This window comes from Symphalangus syndactylus, chromosome 5 (assembly GCF_028878055.3).
Source record: "Symphalangus syndactylus isolate Jambi chromosome 5, NHGRI_mSymSyn1-v2.1_pri, whole genome shotgun sequence".
NCBI classification, from domain to species: domain Eukaryota; kingdom Metazoa; phylum Chordata; class Mammalia; order Primates; family Hylobatidae; genus Symphalangus; species Symphalangus syndactylus.
The window spans coordinates 52,793,808-52,811,941 of NC_072427.2; the positions used below are offsets into that span (position 1 = coordinate 52,793,808).

The following is an 18,134-nucleotide window of genomic DNA, read 5'->3' on the forward strand; positions in this document are numbered from 1 at the left end:
AGAAGACAGAGGAGAGAGAGAAGAGAGGGAGAAAGAGAAGGAAAAGGAGGATGAGGAGGAAAACAGGGAAATAAGGGAGGGAAAGTGAGAGGGAGGGAGGAGGGAGTGTGAGCTGAGGAGAAGCAGCGGAAATTTCCATTAAGGGGCTGTAACACTTACACCTTGAGAGCTGGATTAGTCCAAAGAGGAGGTGCTATTACACAGCATCCCTATAGGGTGTGTAGGAGCTGGCTTCAGCCAAGCCACGTGGGGTTTAGATCACAGAGGATGTGGGTCTCTGGTCTTATATCCTTTTATTCCCCTTTTAGTGCTGTTTATAGTTGGAACAATAATGAACTTATAATTCTAAATAATTGTAGATATAAAAGTAAACAATTTAGATACAGATAAAAATGTGATATTATATGTTCTTAAAATGATACAGAATATACTAAACTAAATTGAATGGCAGAGAGTAAACATGAAGTTAAAAGTAGCAATTTGCACATCAGGAAACAGAAAATCTGAGAGCTGATTTCTGTAAAAAAGACAAGTTTGTAGTGAGTTTAATTCATTAAAAGAGCAAAAATGTAAACACAAATACCATCATACAGGTATATTCAGCATCATTTCGTTGGCAATTTTCATTTTGCTATCACCTTTTTACTTCCTTTCCCCATCTCCTCTCTGCTTCCATCTTCTAACTTTTTGTCTTCTCCAAGAGGACCAATGGAAGTAACCCAATGTATACCCTTTCATACATTTCTCTATAATCATATAATCCTATACAAAGACATATACCCATGTATATTTTTTGTTTCCTTTTTATAAGGTTAGATTCTTATTAAAGATATTTTTCTATACATTCATTTTTTTTTCTATTTCACTTAACAATACATCTTGGTCAATCCTTCAGGTCAACAGACACAGAAATCATTCATTCTTTGTAATGGCTACCTGCTTTCAGTTTTCCCCACTACAAGTAATGCTACACAAAACATCTTTGTTTGTATTATATTGTGTGTCTCTGTAGAAGGTATTTATGGCATTTGCATTGCTGGGTGGAAGCACATTTGTAAATTTGAATAGATTGGCAGGTTGCTTTCCAGGAGAGATGTGGTAATTCACATTCCCACCAGCACTGTATAAATGTGACCATTTCCCTACATCTTCACCAGCAGTTGGCATTATTTTAAGATGTTCCAGTTTTATCAGTGAAAAACTGGTGTCATATTATTGCTTTATTTTGCATTTTTTGGCTTTTTTCAGCATTATTTCTTATGTTAATTGGTCATTTGAATTCATCTTTCATGAATTGCGCATCATATTCTTACCCATATACCTCTTTTTTATATGGTTTTATTATCAGGGAGCTGCTCTTTGACTATTATGAACATTTATTCTTTATCTGTTATGTATTTTGTGAAGTTATTTCCTCAGTCTCTCATTTCCTTTATGATCATACAAAATTTTTAGTTTTTATGTGGTAAAATATGTTCATTTCCCCTCATATAGCCTATCTTGACTAATAGGGTATCCTTCTCCTAATGGTTACACAGTACTTCTACTAGGTTGTCTTCTAAAGTATTTATTGTTCTAATTTTTTACCACTAAGTCTTTAATCTGTATGGAACTGTTTTACCTTTCCAACTTTTAGGTTCAAAGGGCACATGTGCAGGTTTGTTACATGGGTAAATTGCATGTTACAGGGATTTGGTGTATAAATAATTTTGTCACCCAAAGAATCAGCATAGTACCCAACAGGTAGTTTGTCAATTCTCACCTTCCTCCCACCCTCCATCCTCAAGTAAGCCCCAGAGCCCCAGTGTCTGTTGTTCCCTTCTTTGTGTCCATGTGTACTCAATGTTAGCTCCCACTTATAAGTGATAACACACAGTGACAGCAGTTTTCTGTTCCTGAGTTAATTCACTTAGGATAATGGCCTCCAGCTCCATCTATGCTGCTGCAAAGGACATGATTTCATTCTTTTTTATAGCTGCAGGTATTCCATGATATGTACGTACCACTTTTCTTTATCCAGTCCACTGTTAAGCATCTAGGTTGATTCCATGTTTTTGGCATTGTGAATAGTGCTGTGATGAACAAGCACATGCATGTATCTTTATGGTAGAATGATTTATTTTTTCTTTGGGTCTATACCCAGTAATGGGATTGTTGGGTCGAATTATAGTCTGTTTTAAGTTCTTTGAGAAATCTCCAGAAAGCTCTCTACAGTGTCTGAACTAATTTACATTCCCCAGTAGTATATGTGTTCTCTTTTCTTTGCAACCTTACCAGCATCTGTTACTGTTTTGACTTTTTAATAACAACCAATCTGACAGGTGTGAGGTGGTATCTCATTGTGGTTTTGATTTGCATTTCCCTAACGAGTAGTGATATTGAGCATTTTTCTATATGCTTGTTGGCTGCATGCATGTCTTCTTTTGAGAGGTGTCTGTTCATATATCCCTTGAACATTTTTTAATGGAGTTGTTTGTTTTTTTCTTGTTGATTTGATTAAGTTCCCTATTAAGGAACTTAAGTTTCTGAAAGTTAGGCCTTTGTCAGGTGTATAGTTTGTGAATATTTTCTCCCATTATGTAGGTTATCTGTTTACTCTGTTGACAGTTTCTTTTGCTGTACATAAATTCTTTAGTTTAATTAAGTCTCACTTGTCAATTTTTTTGTCACAATTTCTTTTCAAGTCTTTGTCATGAAGTCTTTGCTACAGTCCGTCCAGTACAGTATTTCTTAGGTTTTCTTCTAGAGTTTATATAGTTTTGGGTTTTACATTTAAGTCTTTAATCTATCTTGGGTTGATTTTTATATGTGGTGAAACAAAGGGGTCCAGTTTCAATCTTCTGCATGTGGCTAGCCAGTTATCCCAACACCATTTATTGAATAGAGAGTGCTTTCCCTGTTGCTTGTCATTGTCAGCTTTGTTGAAGATCAGATGGTTGTAGGTGTGCAGCTTTATTTCTGGGTTCTCTATCTTGTTGCATTGGTCTGTCTGTTTTTGTACCAGTACCATGCTGCTTTACTTAGAGTTATAGTATAGTTTGAAGAGACAGTGTGATGCTTCCAGCTTTGTTCTTTTTGCTTAGGATTGCTTTGGCTATTCAGACTCTTTTTGGTTCCAAATGAATTTTAGAATAGTTTTTTCTAATTCTGTGAAAAAAAATGTTATTGGTAGTTTGATAGAAATGGCATTGAATCTGTAAATTGCTTTGGGCAGTATAGCCATTTTAACAATATTGAGTCTTCCCACCCATGAACATAGAATGTTTTTTCATTTGTTTGTGTTATCTCTGATTTCTTTCACCAGTGTTTTATAATTCTCATTGTAGAGATCTTTCACCTCGTTGTCTAGCCATATTTCTACATATGCCTTTCTTTTTGTGGCCATTGTGAATGAGATTGCATTCTTTATTTGGCTCTCAGCATGAGTGTTATTGGTGTGTAGAAATGCTACTGATTTTTTGTACATTGATTTTTGTATCCTGAAACTTTGATGAAGTTGTTTATTAGATCTATGAGTCTTTGGGCAGAAACAATGGCATTTTCTAGGTATAGAATCATATAGTCTGTGAAAATGATAGTTCAACTTTTTTTCTTCCTATTTGTATGTCTTTCTTTTCTATGCCTTTTATTTCTTTCTCTTGCCTTATTGCTCTATCTAGGGCTTCCAGTAGTATGTTGAATAACGGTGGTGAGAGAAGGTATCCTTGTCTTGTTCTGGTTTTCCAGAGGATTGCTTCCAGCTTTTACCCATTCTATGTGATTTTGGCTGTGGATGTGTCATAGATGGCTCTTATTATTTTGAGATATGTTCCTTCAATGCCTAGTTTGTTGAGGATTTTTAACAAGAAGGCATGTTGAATTTTACAGAAAGTTTTTTTCTGTCTCTATTGAGAGGATGATGTGCTTTTTGTTTTTAGTTCTATTTATGTGATGAATCACATTTATTGATTTGCATATGTTGAAGCCATGTTGCATCCCAGGAATAAAGCATACTTGATTGTAGAGGATTAGCTTTTTGATGTGCTACTGGATTTGGTGTGCTAGTATTTTGTTGATTTTTCATCTATGTTCATCAGGCATATTGGCCTGAAGTGTTCTTTTTGTTGTTGTTGCTGTATCTGCCTGGTTTTGGTGTCAGAATGATGCTAACCTCATAGAATGAGTTAGGGAGGAATCCTTCCTCCTTGATTTTTTTGGAATAATTTCCATAGAAATAGTATAAGCTATTCTTTACATATCTGGTAAAATTCAGCTCTGAATTCATTTGGGCCAGGGCTTTTTGTGGTTGGTAGGTTTTTTTTTTTTATTACTGTTTCAATTTTGGAACTTGTTATTGGTCAATTCAGGTTTCAATTTCTTCCTGGTTCAATCTTGGGAGGTTATATGTTTCCAGGAATTTATCCATTTCTTCTAGATTTTCTAGTTTGTGTACATAGAGGTGTTCATAATAGACTCTGAGGGTTTTTTGAATTTCTTTATGGTTGGTGGTAATGTCTCCTTTGTCATTTCTGATTGTGTGTTTTTGGATCTTTTTAAAAATTAGTCTAGCTACTTGTCTGTCAATGTTACTTATTCTTTCAAAGAACCACCTTTTATTTTTTATTGATCTTTTGTAAGGTTTTCTCATCTCCATCTCGTTCATTTCAGCTCTGATTTTGGTTATTTCCTTTCTTCTGCTAGCTTTGGAATTAGTTTACTCTTGTTTTTCTAGTTCCTCTAGGTGTGATGTTAGGTTGTTAATTTGAGATCTTTCTAACTTTTCGATGTGCACATTTAGCACTATAAACTTTCCTCTTAACAGTGCTTTAGCCGTGCCCCAGAGATCTGACATGTTGTATTTTTGTTTTCATTAGTTTCAAAGAATTTCTTGATTTCTGTCTTAATTTCCTTCTTTACCCAAAAGTCATTCGGGGGCAGATTATTTAATTTCCATCTAATTGTATGGTTTTGAGAGACTTTCTTGGTATTTATTTCTATTTGTATTGTGCTGTGGTCTGAAAGTGTGGCTGGTATGATTTCATTTTTTGGAATTTGTTGAGAATTGCTTTATGGGCTTAGCATATGGTAAATTTTAGAGTATGTGGCATGTGCATGTGAGAAGAATGTATATTCTGTTATTGGGTGCAGTGTTCTGTAGATGTCTTTTAGGTCCGTTTGATCAAGTGTCGAATTTTTATCCCAAGTATCTTCGTTAGTATTCTGCCTTGATTATAGGTCTAATACTGTCAGTTGGGGGTTGAATTATTTCACTATTATTTTGTGTGGTTATCTAAGTGATTTTGTTAGTCTCTACAAACTTGTTTTATGAGTCTGGGTGCTCCAGTGTTGGGTGCATATATATTTAGGATAGTTAAGTGTTTTTATTGAATGGAACCCTTTAGGTAATACCCTTCTTTGTCCTTTTGATCATTGTTGATTTAAAGTCTGTTTTGTCTGAAATAAGAATAGCAACTGGTGCTTTTTTTTTGTTTTCTGTTTGTCTGATAGATTTTTCTCCATCCCTTTACTTCGAGCCTATGGGCATCACTGCATGTGAGAGGTCTCTTGAAGATAGCATACAGTTGGCTTTTGCTTCTTTATCCAGGATGCCACGCTGTGCCTTTTGAGTGGGGTGTTTAGCCCATTTACATTTAAGATTAATAACAATATGTGCAGATTTGATCCTGTCATCATGTTGTTAGCTGGTGGTTATGTAGACTTGATTGTGTAGTTGCTTTATAGTGTCAGTGGTTTATCTCCTCCTTCTGTTCTTGGACTAGCAACCAAGAAATAAAGCACCTAGCATGAGTGCCTTGGGCTCATCAACACTGTAATTCAGGACAAAACCCTTGGAATTTTGCAAATGGTGGGGTTTTTAAATAGGCTGGACTTCAACATCTTGTTTTCTAAAAAGGAAAAATATAACCATGTCCAAGACATAGCTTTTCTCACAAACGAAGCGACTGAGATAGGTCTAAGGGAAATACTCCAGAGCAGTGGATTCCGAACTCAAGCCTTCCAGAGATTCACATTTTGAAAGCTTTCTGAATTTAGGAGAGTCCTTCAGGAAAATTTGTTGCCCACCTAAGGGCTTCTTTGTGTAGGTACCATTAATCCTAAGGAAATAATTAAAATACAGCCTCTAGTGGAAAATTCTGTCCACTGACAACTGATGGATTGTCAGTGGACAAGCTTCAGACCTTATGATGTGACAGCAATATCTCTGCACATCACGTGGAAAGCTGTGGGGGACGCCAGGGGGGCACAGATGTGGTAAGGAGAGCAGCCTGTGTTTGCACAGCTCCTTTGCTAGTGCTCAAGGTGCTGAGGTATTCATTCAGGAGAGTGTCCAAGGGTTTGGGAAGGGCAATCATGAGGGGCCCCTGTGCACATCCCAGGCCTTACATTTCTGCAGACCTCCTGCCCTGGCCACTGAGAATCGTGCAGGCTATAGGACTTCCCTCTTTGAGTCCCCACTTCAGGGAAAAGACATCATAAGTTACAGAAACAGGACAACCAGGGAGCAAGGATGCCCTCCTTAGCAAGCTTCATGTAGGGAATTGGCCCAGGACTTGTTGAGACAGACTTGAGGGTAAGTGACTCGTGATGCTGGGATCAGGGTACAGTGTCACGGGATACCTTCAACCAGGGCCTCTCCCACTGAACCTCTTGAGCAAAGGCGGTAGGGGCACCCCAGGGTTTCACCTTCCCCTCCTTGGCTAGTTTGTCATTGAGATGGCAAAGCTGAGCCAGGAACCCATCATTGGGGCTGATCTCACAGTTCTGCCTCATGATACTCAGGATGGACTTGATGGCCAACTTCTGACGATCATGAGGTACATGATAACTAGAGCTGGAGATGGCTGTAACCTTCCCAGAACTGGACGAGCACCTGGCCGTTCTTTTGAGCCAAGGCCTGGTCAGTGAAGTCTATAGCCCTTTCAAAGTAGATGCTGAGGTTGAACTCCTGCACTTCAATGGTCTTGATGCCCAGGTAGGTGATGCCAGAGTCCTTGGAGAAGTTGGCATTGTTTATGTGCATGAAAGACCTGCCCTCAGTGGTGTTCAGGAGATGAATACTGCCCAGTTTCTGAAGCTTGGGGATATCCTGAGCCACAGATGTGTTGCCCATGTAAATCCTCAGGGTGACCTCACTGCAGGGCTGGCTTGGGAGGTTGTAGCAGCCACTGCTATCTGAGAGCAGGTCATTGAGATCTTTCATGGAGCATTCAAAAGGGCCTGTCATGGCAGCAGTGGGGCCGGGCATGCTGTGCAGGAACCAGCAAGGGGGAGTCTGGCAGGCCCTTTCATCCTTTTTAATTCACTGAAGTTTTCCTACCAAATAAAATAATGCCTGGTACGTCATAGGAGATCAATGTTTGTTAAGTGAATGAATGAATGAGTGCTGCTAAGAGCCAGAAATTAATCTTGAGGTCAGTGGGATGTCATAGACGGATTCTATGCAAAGAAACTAATATAATCTGATCTGAATTTTTGGAGGACACTGCAGAGCAACCGTGGCCACACATATAATTTCACATTTGTATACAAAAGAACTGAAAAAAAAAAGAAGACAAGAAACTCACCCAAGTTCACAGAGCCATTGATTCCCTGAGCCTGGCAGACCTTGTTGCTGATGCTTCCTCTCCACATGCAAATGGAGACAGAGGCCAGCGCGGCTGCTCAGGGCACACACAGCTCACCGTGGCTGAAATGCAGATCTGTATCTGGGAGGGATTTTGGAACATTTACATCATTGTCTTGATCATTGGCCATCACTCACAGCACCCACTTGCTGTCCAAAACAGAATGGTGAGTCCTGTCATCCAAAGAAGGAGCTCAGGCCAGCCAGGCCAAATGAAGAGTGGTTTTGAGCAGCACGCAGATGATGGCCCTTTTCTGGGCAATGGGAAGCAGTGTTCTTAAGCCCTGGGAAATGCTTTTTCTTTCTTTCTTTCTTTTTTTTTGAGACGGAGTCTCCCTCTGTTGCCCAGGCTGGAGTGCAGTGGCGCTATCTTGGCCCAGCCGGTGCTTCTTAACAGTTTTGGTCTACACAAGCAACGTAAGAGGAAGATGCCTCTGAAGCCAGAAACCTGGGTCAGGGCTGCCCTCAAGACAAGGAAAGGCCCCAGCACCCAGCAGGGGCACCACACATGAGCCCATTCCCTTGGGTGCTGGGCCATGCCCAGGTGGGCGGGCCTCCCGGTCTTACACAGGGCAGCTGTTTCTGGAGGCCACCAGAGCAAGGCCACAGGAACCCTAGGAAGGGGAATTTGCTGGTGGCTGGGCAGCTGTAAGATAATGCCACAGACTGGGGCTCAAACAGCACACATCTCCTGTTTCACAGTGCTGGAGGCAGGAAGTCCAAGATCAAGATGTCAGCCAGGTTGGTGTCTTCTGAGACCTCTCTCCTTGGCCTGCAGACAGCCACCTTCTTGCTGTGTCCTCACACAGTCTTTCCTCTGCACGTGCATCCGTGGTGTCCCTCTTCGTGTTCTGATCTCCTTCTCATAAGGACATCAGTTATATAGGGTCAGGGCCCACCCTGATGACCTTATTTAACCCAAGTTACCTTTTTAAGGGCTTCACCTCCAAAGTCAGTCACTTTGGGGGTTAGGATTTCAACATATGAATTTGAGGGAACACAGTTTGGACCATAACTATGGGGTGTTGAAGCAGGATGCTGAAAGCTTCCAAAGCAGGTGGCCTTCCTTTGAAGGGACCTCCAAGGGTCAGGTGAATGTGGACAGGCAGCCACCTCAGAGAAAAGGGCCCCCATTCCTCCTCAGCACCAAGAACAACTGTAACTCCTTTGGAACTTTTATCTCCATATTTCAGACCACATGCACGGTCTCTGTTTTACAGATGCTGAAATAAGTGAGTTTAGATGAGTATTCATGAACACATTTTCCTGCATGTGGGAGATTTTCTCCTTTTGACTCATATAGTTTTCAAGGGCACATCCTGCTATTGTCCTCCCAGCTTTGAGCTGCCTGCAGTGTGTGCATTCTCTTTCCATCACACACGCACATTTGTGTGCACACACATGTGCTCACATGACAACCCCAAGTTGATACACAATTGCACTTCCAGAGCATTGCCCACCCTGACAAACACCACGTCTACTGCCCCTGATAAATGGAGACTAGTGTGTATTCTCAGAGTGTATGTGGACAGCAGAACATGCACTCAGTGATGGTTTGTGTTGAATGTTTAAACACTGCCATTTTGGAAGTCAAGTGTCAGCAGGGTGGGAGGTGTGGCGTTCCCACAGCTCTGAAAAGAACACCTCATGAAGATTCGAGGATGCCCCTTTGGGGACACAGCCTCCACTGGGAGGAGCCAAGTGGGCTGGCGCTGTGTGAGCACTTTGCTTGACAAGGGTTGTTAGAGTGGATCAGAAGGCCTGTTGCCAGGAAATATTTTCTCCATTTCCTCTCTACATAGGTCTCTCCAAATGTCTTAGAAGATACACAATTAAGGTGTCTCCTTAAGGACCATTTTGTTATTTTCCAGAAAGTAGAAATAAAAGAGGGAGTAGAGAAATATTAGAATTATCAGAGCATGTATTAGCCTGTAAAGGTGTAGATTTTTGTCATTGTAGGAGCTAGAGGTAGAAAAAGACATGGAAAAGAGGGAACCAGTGAGGAAACACTGCTTCTTGGCAGGCCAGCTTCTTGAATGTCCTCATCATATGAGTGTGTACTGGATCCCACCCAAGGCCCTCCAGGAGTGGATCTGCCTCTAGCTTTCCTGCTCTTACCCACTCTGTTGCTAGATCACAGAAGCAGCGCCATGATTTATTATTTAACAACCTACAAAACATTATTATAGAAATGAAACATTCAACAGTAACTGTGAAGCCATTTACAATGGAATCAACAAGACAACAAGACATTTGATGTAAGAGAGAAGGACTGCTTAGGAAACAAATCATCCGTGAAGCATGGAGCCGCCCCATCCTAAAAACAAATACACTTAAGAGTAACTGAATTTAACTGAATTTAAAAACTTCTAAACCAGATACAGTTTTTTAAAATGTATCCTTTTGTATTATAGTCATGCTGAATTAAGTTTGAGGGCTATTGCTCTGCAGCTATACACAGATACATTGCAAAATGACTAACAGCTTAAGCTAAAATGGTTTTCCTTTTACTGAATTGATAGTACGATTTAGAATTACAACTTTTTTGAGGCTAGCTAGACTAGCCTGCTAACCACCCCTAAGCATTCTGTGTAGTATGATAAAAGTTATCCAAGTCCAAGTCCACCTCTCTGTGGAGCCAGTTGCATCCTCCCACCTAGAATTGTGCTTTTGTGCTTTTCTGCAGGACTTACTATATATTCATGAGCTTGCATGAATTTCTATCATTTATCTGCAAAAACTACTACATTGAGTATATTCTCCTAGAAGATGGAACCACATCTAACTTATTTCTAGATGAGTTACCATGCCCAGCCCCTGAGAAACTCATTCTTGTTTGCTGTTGCAGATCACTTGAGGGTCATCTGTAAGAGCCTGGAGGCCGACCCAGCTGTGGTGAAGAAGAATTTCTTATTAGACTCGGAAAATATCCCTTCAGTTTTGGCTCTGTTTCCTTTGAAAAATAGAGCAGAGGCTATGGTGGCTAGACCCAAGGGATGAAAGGAAAATTGGTCTATAAACTGCAGTTGTTTTCAAGCTGATGTCAAGTCTAGAGAAAACAAATCAGTGTAACTGTATACACCTGTCTTCCCAGGACCTAAAGGGGAAGACAAGTGATTACGGAAGCAGTAGTGTCTGAGGGACAAACAGTAGCATATGTGTAATCTACTGACAGGGACTCAGGAATCTGACATTGTTCCAGGTGTTTCAGCTCAATTATAAGGCATTTAAATGATCAAGTAGCTGACATTTGGCCCAGCTTCCTCAGTTCTTCACCTCACTTTCAGTAGGCTTAAATGATAGGTTGAAATCTTGGCTTTGTTTACAGCATATCCACTCAGTATTTGGGGAAATAATTTTTAACTGAAGCCCTAGTTATGGGGTAAGTTTCTTTTAGGAAATCCTTTACACTATTATTTTTTGAGATGTCATTTTCTTCTGTCAGAATGAGATTTTAAAGAAAATCCTCATGCTCATTTTTTTTTTTTTTGTGGCGAAATACACATCCACCGTACCATCTTAGCCATTTTCATGGGACCATTCAGTAGTGTGAAGCACATTCACGTTGTTGTACAACCATCACCACTGCCCATCTCTAGGACCTTTTCATCTTCCCACACTGAAACTGTATTCATGAATCACCAACTCCGTTTCCCTCCCCTTGACCTTGGCAACAACTGTTCTCCTTTCGGTCTCTGTGACTTTGACCATTCTGGGGTCATTCTAGGGACCTCATGCCAGTGGAATCTTATGGTATTTATCCTTTTGTGACTGACTTATTTTACTCAGCATCATGTCCTCAAGGCTCATCCATGTTGTTGCATGTGTCAGAAGGTTCTTCCTTTTGAAGGCTGAATAATATTCTACTGTATAGATATACCACAGGCCACATTGTGTTTATCCATCCACCCTCCAATGTCTCCTGGCCATTCATGCTTTAACAATTCCTCTCTAGTTGTACACTCTCTTTACTTCAGTCTACTCTAATGCTGTATTACATAAGAAAATGTATTTGGGTCAAATGTCTGAAGGTACATGTTTAGCTTAGAGATGTGACTAAGGACCACCAGGGGAGGAGGCGTCCAAATATCCTCAGTGACAAAAAGGAGAAGTACAACTGCCTGGTATGGGACAAGAGACAGCTAGTCACCACTGGTGGGAGGCTTCACATAATTTCAGCTTCTCTTCATGGTTATGTCAAAATAGAATTACCACCAATTTAGTTTAAAGATTAATTGGCTTTTATTTGCAGTTCTAGAATTGAGAAGCTCCTCATTCTGTTAAACAGAGTAAGTGTTCAGATGAACTGAGCTGATGAGGTTGGCTTCCTAGGCACAAAAGGGCTGAAGAAAGCAGAAACAGGGAGCAAAGAGTGGACTGGTCATTTCAGTTACTTTCCTCATAGCGTTAAAACACAGGAGACTTCGTTATTACGTTAACTCAGATAAACTAGAACCTCTTGGGGATTTTTGAAAACTGGCCTGTTTCAAAGCTCAGTTGGATTATGTGGAACGTGAGTGAGGCCATCCTGGTTTGTTCTCAGATGCTGGGGCCTGGTGCAGGGGCTCATCCAAAACAACAGCCTCCCATAAACTGTAACACTTATGCACAGAGCTTCTTAAAGGAAATAATTCCCATGAAGTTATATTTCCAAAGCTCAGTGAGCACCTTTTGGAACTTTGTTTCAACCGTGTCATGTTTCACCACTGTACTGGCCTTCAAACTCCACTGCTCCACATATTCAGCTCCACACTTACGATGAAAGCTGCACAGGCAGGAACGTGGAGCGGGTGTGTTTGCTTGTTTGCAACCTGGGATTGGAGGTGAGTTTCAGCGAAGGGGGAAACTCAGAGTTTCCAAAGTTTATTATGGAGTGCTTCCAAGGAAACAGTCTATTATTGACCATTGATTTGGTGAAGTAGAGCAGTATTTTTTAGCAGGTAAAATCACAGACTTTGGCATAACTAAGTTGTGTGATTGAGTCTCAGTCTTGCTAACTGAGGCAATCTGGAGAAGTCACCTCACCTCTCGGAGCCAACTTATCTCTGATGGGCTCAATGTCAGGATTCATTCTATAGGGTTGCTATGAAGACAAAAGGCATTGTCATTGCTTGTTAAACAGGTGGGGGTTGCCAGTTATGTAGTAATGGTAGTCATAGCAACAGCAGTGTTTTTAACCACAGAATGTGAAATGAACATTCTGAGATTAGATGCAAAGCTACTTACTTGAGGAGATGGCCATGAGATGCCGGCAAGGCCCCTGTAATGGCCATGATGGCTGCATCAGGTATGCTAGGGACAGATCCTCCTCTCCGCTTGAGCCCTGCTCCCTTTTCCTAAAGGCAAGGTTTACAGTTAAATACTCAAACAAAAACAATGTAGGCATTTAGGGCGATAGCCCCTGACTTAACTTTTCAGTTTTGGGTAAACTACATATGAAGAAAAAAGCTGAATCTTGTTATTAAAAAAAATTCTGTATACTTTCTATACATTTCTAAATGAATTAGAAGGTTAAATACAGGTGCCTTATCTTCTAGCTTCCTTTAATTCAAAAATTTCTAAACAAATTTAGCCACAGATCTAACTGAAACTCTCATATCCACATTTTTTTTTGGTAGGAAGCTTGACTCATTTCATCAAATAGCCTTTGAGAATCCTGGTCACTGGTATTGAAACAACATTGCAGGGTGTTGAGGGTTTGTGCAGGCCCTCATGAGGGTGAGACTCATCTCCTTCTTTGGAGAGCTTCAGGGAGAGTAAAGCTCCTTCTCTGCCAGTCTGTTCTTCGAAAAACAAACTGAAACATAACAAAACCCAAAAGGTCCAAATCCTGTGATTAGCTATTAAAATGAGCTGCATGGAACCCTGTGGCTATTAGTATCGTTGTTGGTATTGTGTAAATGCACACACACTATGAGGATGGCCAGATTGCAGATTTGTGTTTTGCATTTCTTTCCATGGCCTTCATTTCTTTTTCTTTTGTCCTAGATAAGTCTGCCAGTTTCTTAGCTAATTTTTACTCTATGTCATATTCCTCCAATATGCCTTTAAAAAGAAGCAGCTGGCATGTTTTAGATCACTCCTTGCAGGGGGAAGTGAGAACTCTGAAGGAGGAAGAGGAGTCAGGGAGGCTCTTGGCAGGGTGATGGGGGCCCCTTGCCCCCACAGCCCCTGAACTCCCTGGCTTCTCTTTCTCTTGATAACTGTTGGGTGCTCTGACTTTGCTGCCCTCAAAAACATGTTACATCTCCTTTGGCAAGCCCTCCTCCTGTACTTTCCAGTGCACTTCCCAAGGGCCAGAAGGAAGGGCTGTCCCAGATGCACCCCATTCTTGCCATTTAACCTTATCTATGCTACCCTGCAGTTACACTGTCTGCAAGCTCTGACCCAATTTAGGCTCTACGTCTAGCCTTAATAGATTGTTCTAACCTCTTCCTGAACGTTGCAAGGATCCTAAGACACCTTTGTCTTAGGATGGCAAAGGCTCAGTTTTCCTCTTCTTAGCTGAACCCATTATTAAACACATTTGCAAAACTTGCATGGGAGGCTTGAAGTCCATTTCTCAGGTATGAATGACAGGATGAAGACCAGGGCATTCTGATTGCTCGAGTCAGGAGTGTGGGTCATGCCATGACCAGTTTGTGCTGGATGAATGTGGGTAGTGACCCTGTGTGATGTCATAAGCTTTGCTGTGCCTTTGTAGTCCCGGGGTTGGATTCGACTAAGCCATGTTCTCTCCCTCCAAGTAGTTCTTTGGGCACTGGTGAATATGTGCATGTTGTTACCTATAATTAGGTGTGCAATTTACAAATAATCCATACACATGTCTTTTTCTGAGCTGTGCTTGCTGGCCCAGAAGAGGTGAAGGGTGGCTTCAGTACCATTTATGTGTCGCTTAATGAATGGAAGGAATTGGCTGGGATAAACCTGCATGCTATCAAGGAGACTCTGCAAAGTTCTCTGCCTCACTGTGTTCTAATGGAGCATTTGCTCAGTTGCAGCATGTTGCCCAGAGCAGAGAGTAGCCATCCTGTAGATGGCAAGAACTAAGGAGGTGGAGCCTGGGCCGCCTTTGTGGGCATTGCAGACCAAATTCGGGTGCAGGGCCCTCTGCAAACTCAGGTTGAAAATGCAAATCAGGTAATGGAGTCAGTGATAAATTGATGAGCAAAGATGAAGTATACCTAGCTTTAAAAAAATAAAATATAGGATCTGCTACAAGTGGTAACCCTTAGAGACAGTGATCATGGAAAGAGGCAGCTAGCCCAGACCAGCACCTCTGTGCACAGGGTTCACTCTGCAGAGCTGCTGGGAGTGGGCATTCCACAGCTACATCTGCAAGGTAGGACCGTTGCCCTGGGTGCAGTGCAGAGGCAAAGCATCTTTATGACCAAGGCACATCCTCAGCTTATTCTGACATTTACCTCCATCCTTGTGTTTTTAAGGCAAATCCACCGCACATTTCTGAAACACTCTCCGGGGAATCAATCGTTAGTCACCAAATTTCAATGGAACTCAAAGCTGAGCTCATGCTGTGATGAATGCCTTTTCTGTTTCTACCGGTGTGATCTTCCAGGCTTTAAACTTGCCATTATTTCTGACCAATTCATTTCAATTAAGGAATTTTTGAGTGTCTGCTATGGCCCTTTGTAATATGATCAGTGGACTGGAAGTGAAGCCCCAGCCAACACTGCTCTAGGTATCTGACGGACAGCTTGATGTTTCTCTGTTTCTTTTCACCCACCAGTGAGTATCATGATTCTGAGACACTGGCCCCACTGCCCTGGCTTCCTGGCCCTACATGGGACCTTCTCATGGTCTTGTCCATTTTTATTGTCCTCTGGGATCTGCCCCAGGTTCTAGAAATGAAAGCTCTGCCCAGCCCAGCAGGGAGCTTCCAGGATCCTGCTCGGGCTGTGGCCTCAAAATTTTGCATCTCACCCTTTCTTACTCCATGTAGTGCTTTGTATTTTACACACCAAGTATCATAGTTAAGTGCACTCTCACTATGATTTGAGTCACTGGCACACACAGAGGGATGAAGGAAAGCAAAATATTCTACTCTCAACATAGACACACATAATGTCAAAAAGAGGGCTTGGCTGTCCTCTCCTGGCAAGGCCATGTGTGGGCACCCCCTGAGGTTAGACACAGGCCAAGTCACCACAGATGCCTTCTTCCCAGCGGGGCAGCTGTCCTGCCTCTCCCTGAGCTGGTTATTGAGGGGAGGAGGGTAAACTGCAAAGCAGCTGCAGGGACAGGGTAGGGAGGCAGAAGAGAACCAGGGCCAGTCTGTCGCCTTCGGAGGTGACCTGAACTTGGGAACCTCCCCACTTCTCCGAACTGCAGGGGAGCTTCCTGCGCTGTCACCCAGGCTGGAGTGCAACACTGCGATTACAGCTCGGTGTAGCCTCCACCCTCCAGGCTCAAGTGATCCTCCCACCTCAGCCTCCCAAGAAGCTGGGACTACCTACAGATGTGTGCTACCATGCCTGCCTAATTTTTTTCTATGTTTAATATTTGTTAAAGATGAGGTCTCACCATGTTGCCCAGGCTGTCCAGCCTCACCCTCCCAAAGTGTTAGAGTCACAGGTGTGACAAAAGCACCCAGCCCTGTTGTCAACGTTTTGTCTTATTCGTGGCATAAAACTCCCTTGAGAGGGGATTTATGGCAATCCTCATTTCTTAGAATTTTATGCTCTTACTCAGAAAAGGGGAATTCTGAGAAGGCATCTTTCTGCACTTGTTGATTCTCAATGACCTTTTGCTCAAAATAATCCACATCCCAAAGTGACATATTTTGGGGTGATGTCTTCTGAACCCCTTTACTCAGCAGTGATGGAGGCTTATGTCCCAGGGCTGCTGCTGCTTGTGTTTCAGTTGCTCAGCGTCTCCACTCAGTTCCCATATGTCTGACTCAGTTGAGTACGGTGTCCTGGCTGGATGCCTCCTGTCCCTGCTGAGGCCGAGCTCTGAGAGTGATTCTCACATCTCATTCCTACCCTCAGTGCAAATCTTATGTGCTGGGTTTTTCATATAAGGAAGTGAGGTTTAACATAGTGCTCAGGAGTCAGACGTCATTGAGTTTGAACTGCTGCGACTGATGGTAACGGGTGGTGACCATGGCCAGGTCACCTTCCAGAGGAGTCTGCCTTCCCTCACCCCACAGTATGATAAAAGCCCTGCATCCATTCACATTCACACATGGAGAGGAAGTTAGCTTCCATTATTGTGAATTGCAGAGTAATGAGGAAATGAACAAATGGATGCAAATCCCCCTGGTCTCCTCTCTCCCTGACGACCCTGGCCATACTGGGGTCTGGGCGGGCCAGCGTTCTCTCCACCAATCTCCCAGTGGAACCATGCGTGCTCTGACCTGGCCTTCTCTTCTGGCTACAGCCCCAAGTCCTAGCTTCTTCCCCTGAGACTCCAGAGTCTTTGATATGCTATCTCTTGGTTAGTTATCATTCTCTCTCGCAGATTTCAAGTCCCAAGGGGACCCTGTGCCATATTATTTTCTATTTCTATTGCTCTACACTGTAGAGAAGCCAGCATTTTCATGTGTGCAGTGCTCTTGGCCTCAGGGTGGGCTGGCCTCGGGGTGGGCTGGGTTTTAGTTTGGGACCACTGTTTGTGCTCCTCCAAGGTAGGCAGAGTCCAATTTGGGCTAAATCCCTCCCTTACTCTGAGTCAGATAAGGTCTGGGCAAGAGAACCTCCATTCCCTTTATGGTTTTTAAGTTGTGGAACTGAGTGAGACACATTCTGTGGGTCTGCCTCTTTCCACCCCCCATTCCAGCTCCTGCACCTGTGATGGGGCAACTCAGGGAGGGCAGGACGAGGACAGTGCTCATGTCCATGGATCCTGTGGCCCTGGATGCAGCATCCCACCCCTCTGTCCACACCCTCCTTAGTCCTCCCCACCTGTGCCCAGCACCTCTGTGCCCACCAGGCAGACAGCGCCCAACCTCCCAGCTGCAGCCCCCAGACTCTTGCTGGCTGGCCACTGTTGGGTTTGCCTAATGGGGAGCGCCACCAGGGACTGGAGCATCAGTGGTTACAGAGTCCAGAAAACTGAATGCCTGTTCCCTCCTCGCCTTGCCTATAAAACATCTGCCTACAATTAGTATGATTTACTTAACACATGTTTTCAGAAACGCATTAATTATATCAGTGTCTGTATTTGCAGGGACTTGTGCAACTGTTTTTCATAAGAACGACTCCTTATTCTTCACCAGCAATAGAGGAGCGTGGTCATTTTACTAGTTAGTAGGGGATGCTTCTTCTTGTCACCAAACTGAACTTGGGTCGGCTCGCCCAGCACGCAGACAATACTGTCACTGGGATTCGCAGCAAGAGAGAGGCATTTATCACAGGGCACCCAACAAGGAGGATGGGCAGCTCACACATAACCTGACCTTCTTGATGGCTTACAAGCAGGAGTTTTTAAAGGCAGGGTACATTTCAGGAAAGCAGAATTTACAGGAAAAATTTTATATCAATACATGGAG

General features: G+C 42.6%; 1 protein-coding gene and 1 pseudogene across 1 annotated transcript in view; one reads left to right on the top strand and one right to left on the bottom strand.

Annotated features, from left to right (window-relative positions):
* GABRG3 (gamma-aminobutyric acid type A receptor subunit gamma3) overlaps positions 1 to 18,134 on the top strand; it is a 571,515-nt gene that overhangs the window by 235,772 nt on the left and 317,609 nt on the right. The window lies entirely within an intron of this gene.
* Positions 6,595 to 7,610, bottom strand: LOC129481943 (dual specificity protein phosphatase 3-like; annotated as a pseudogene).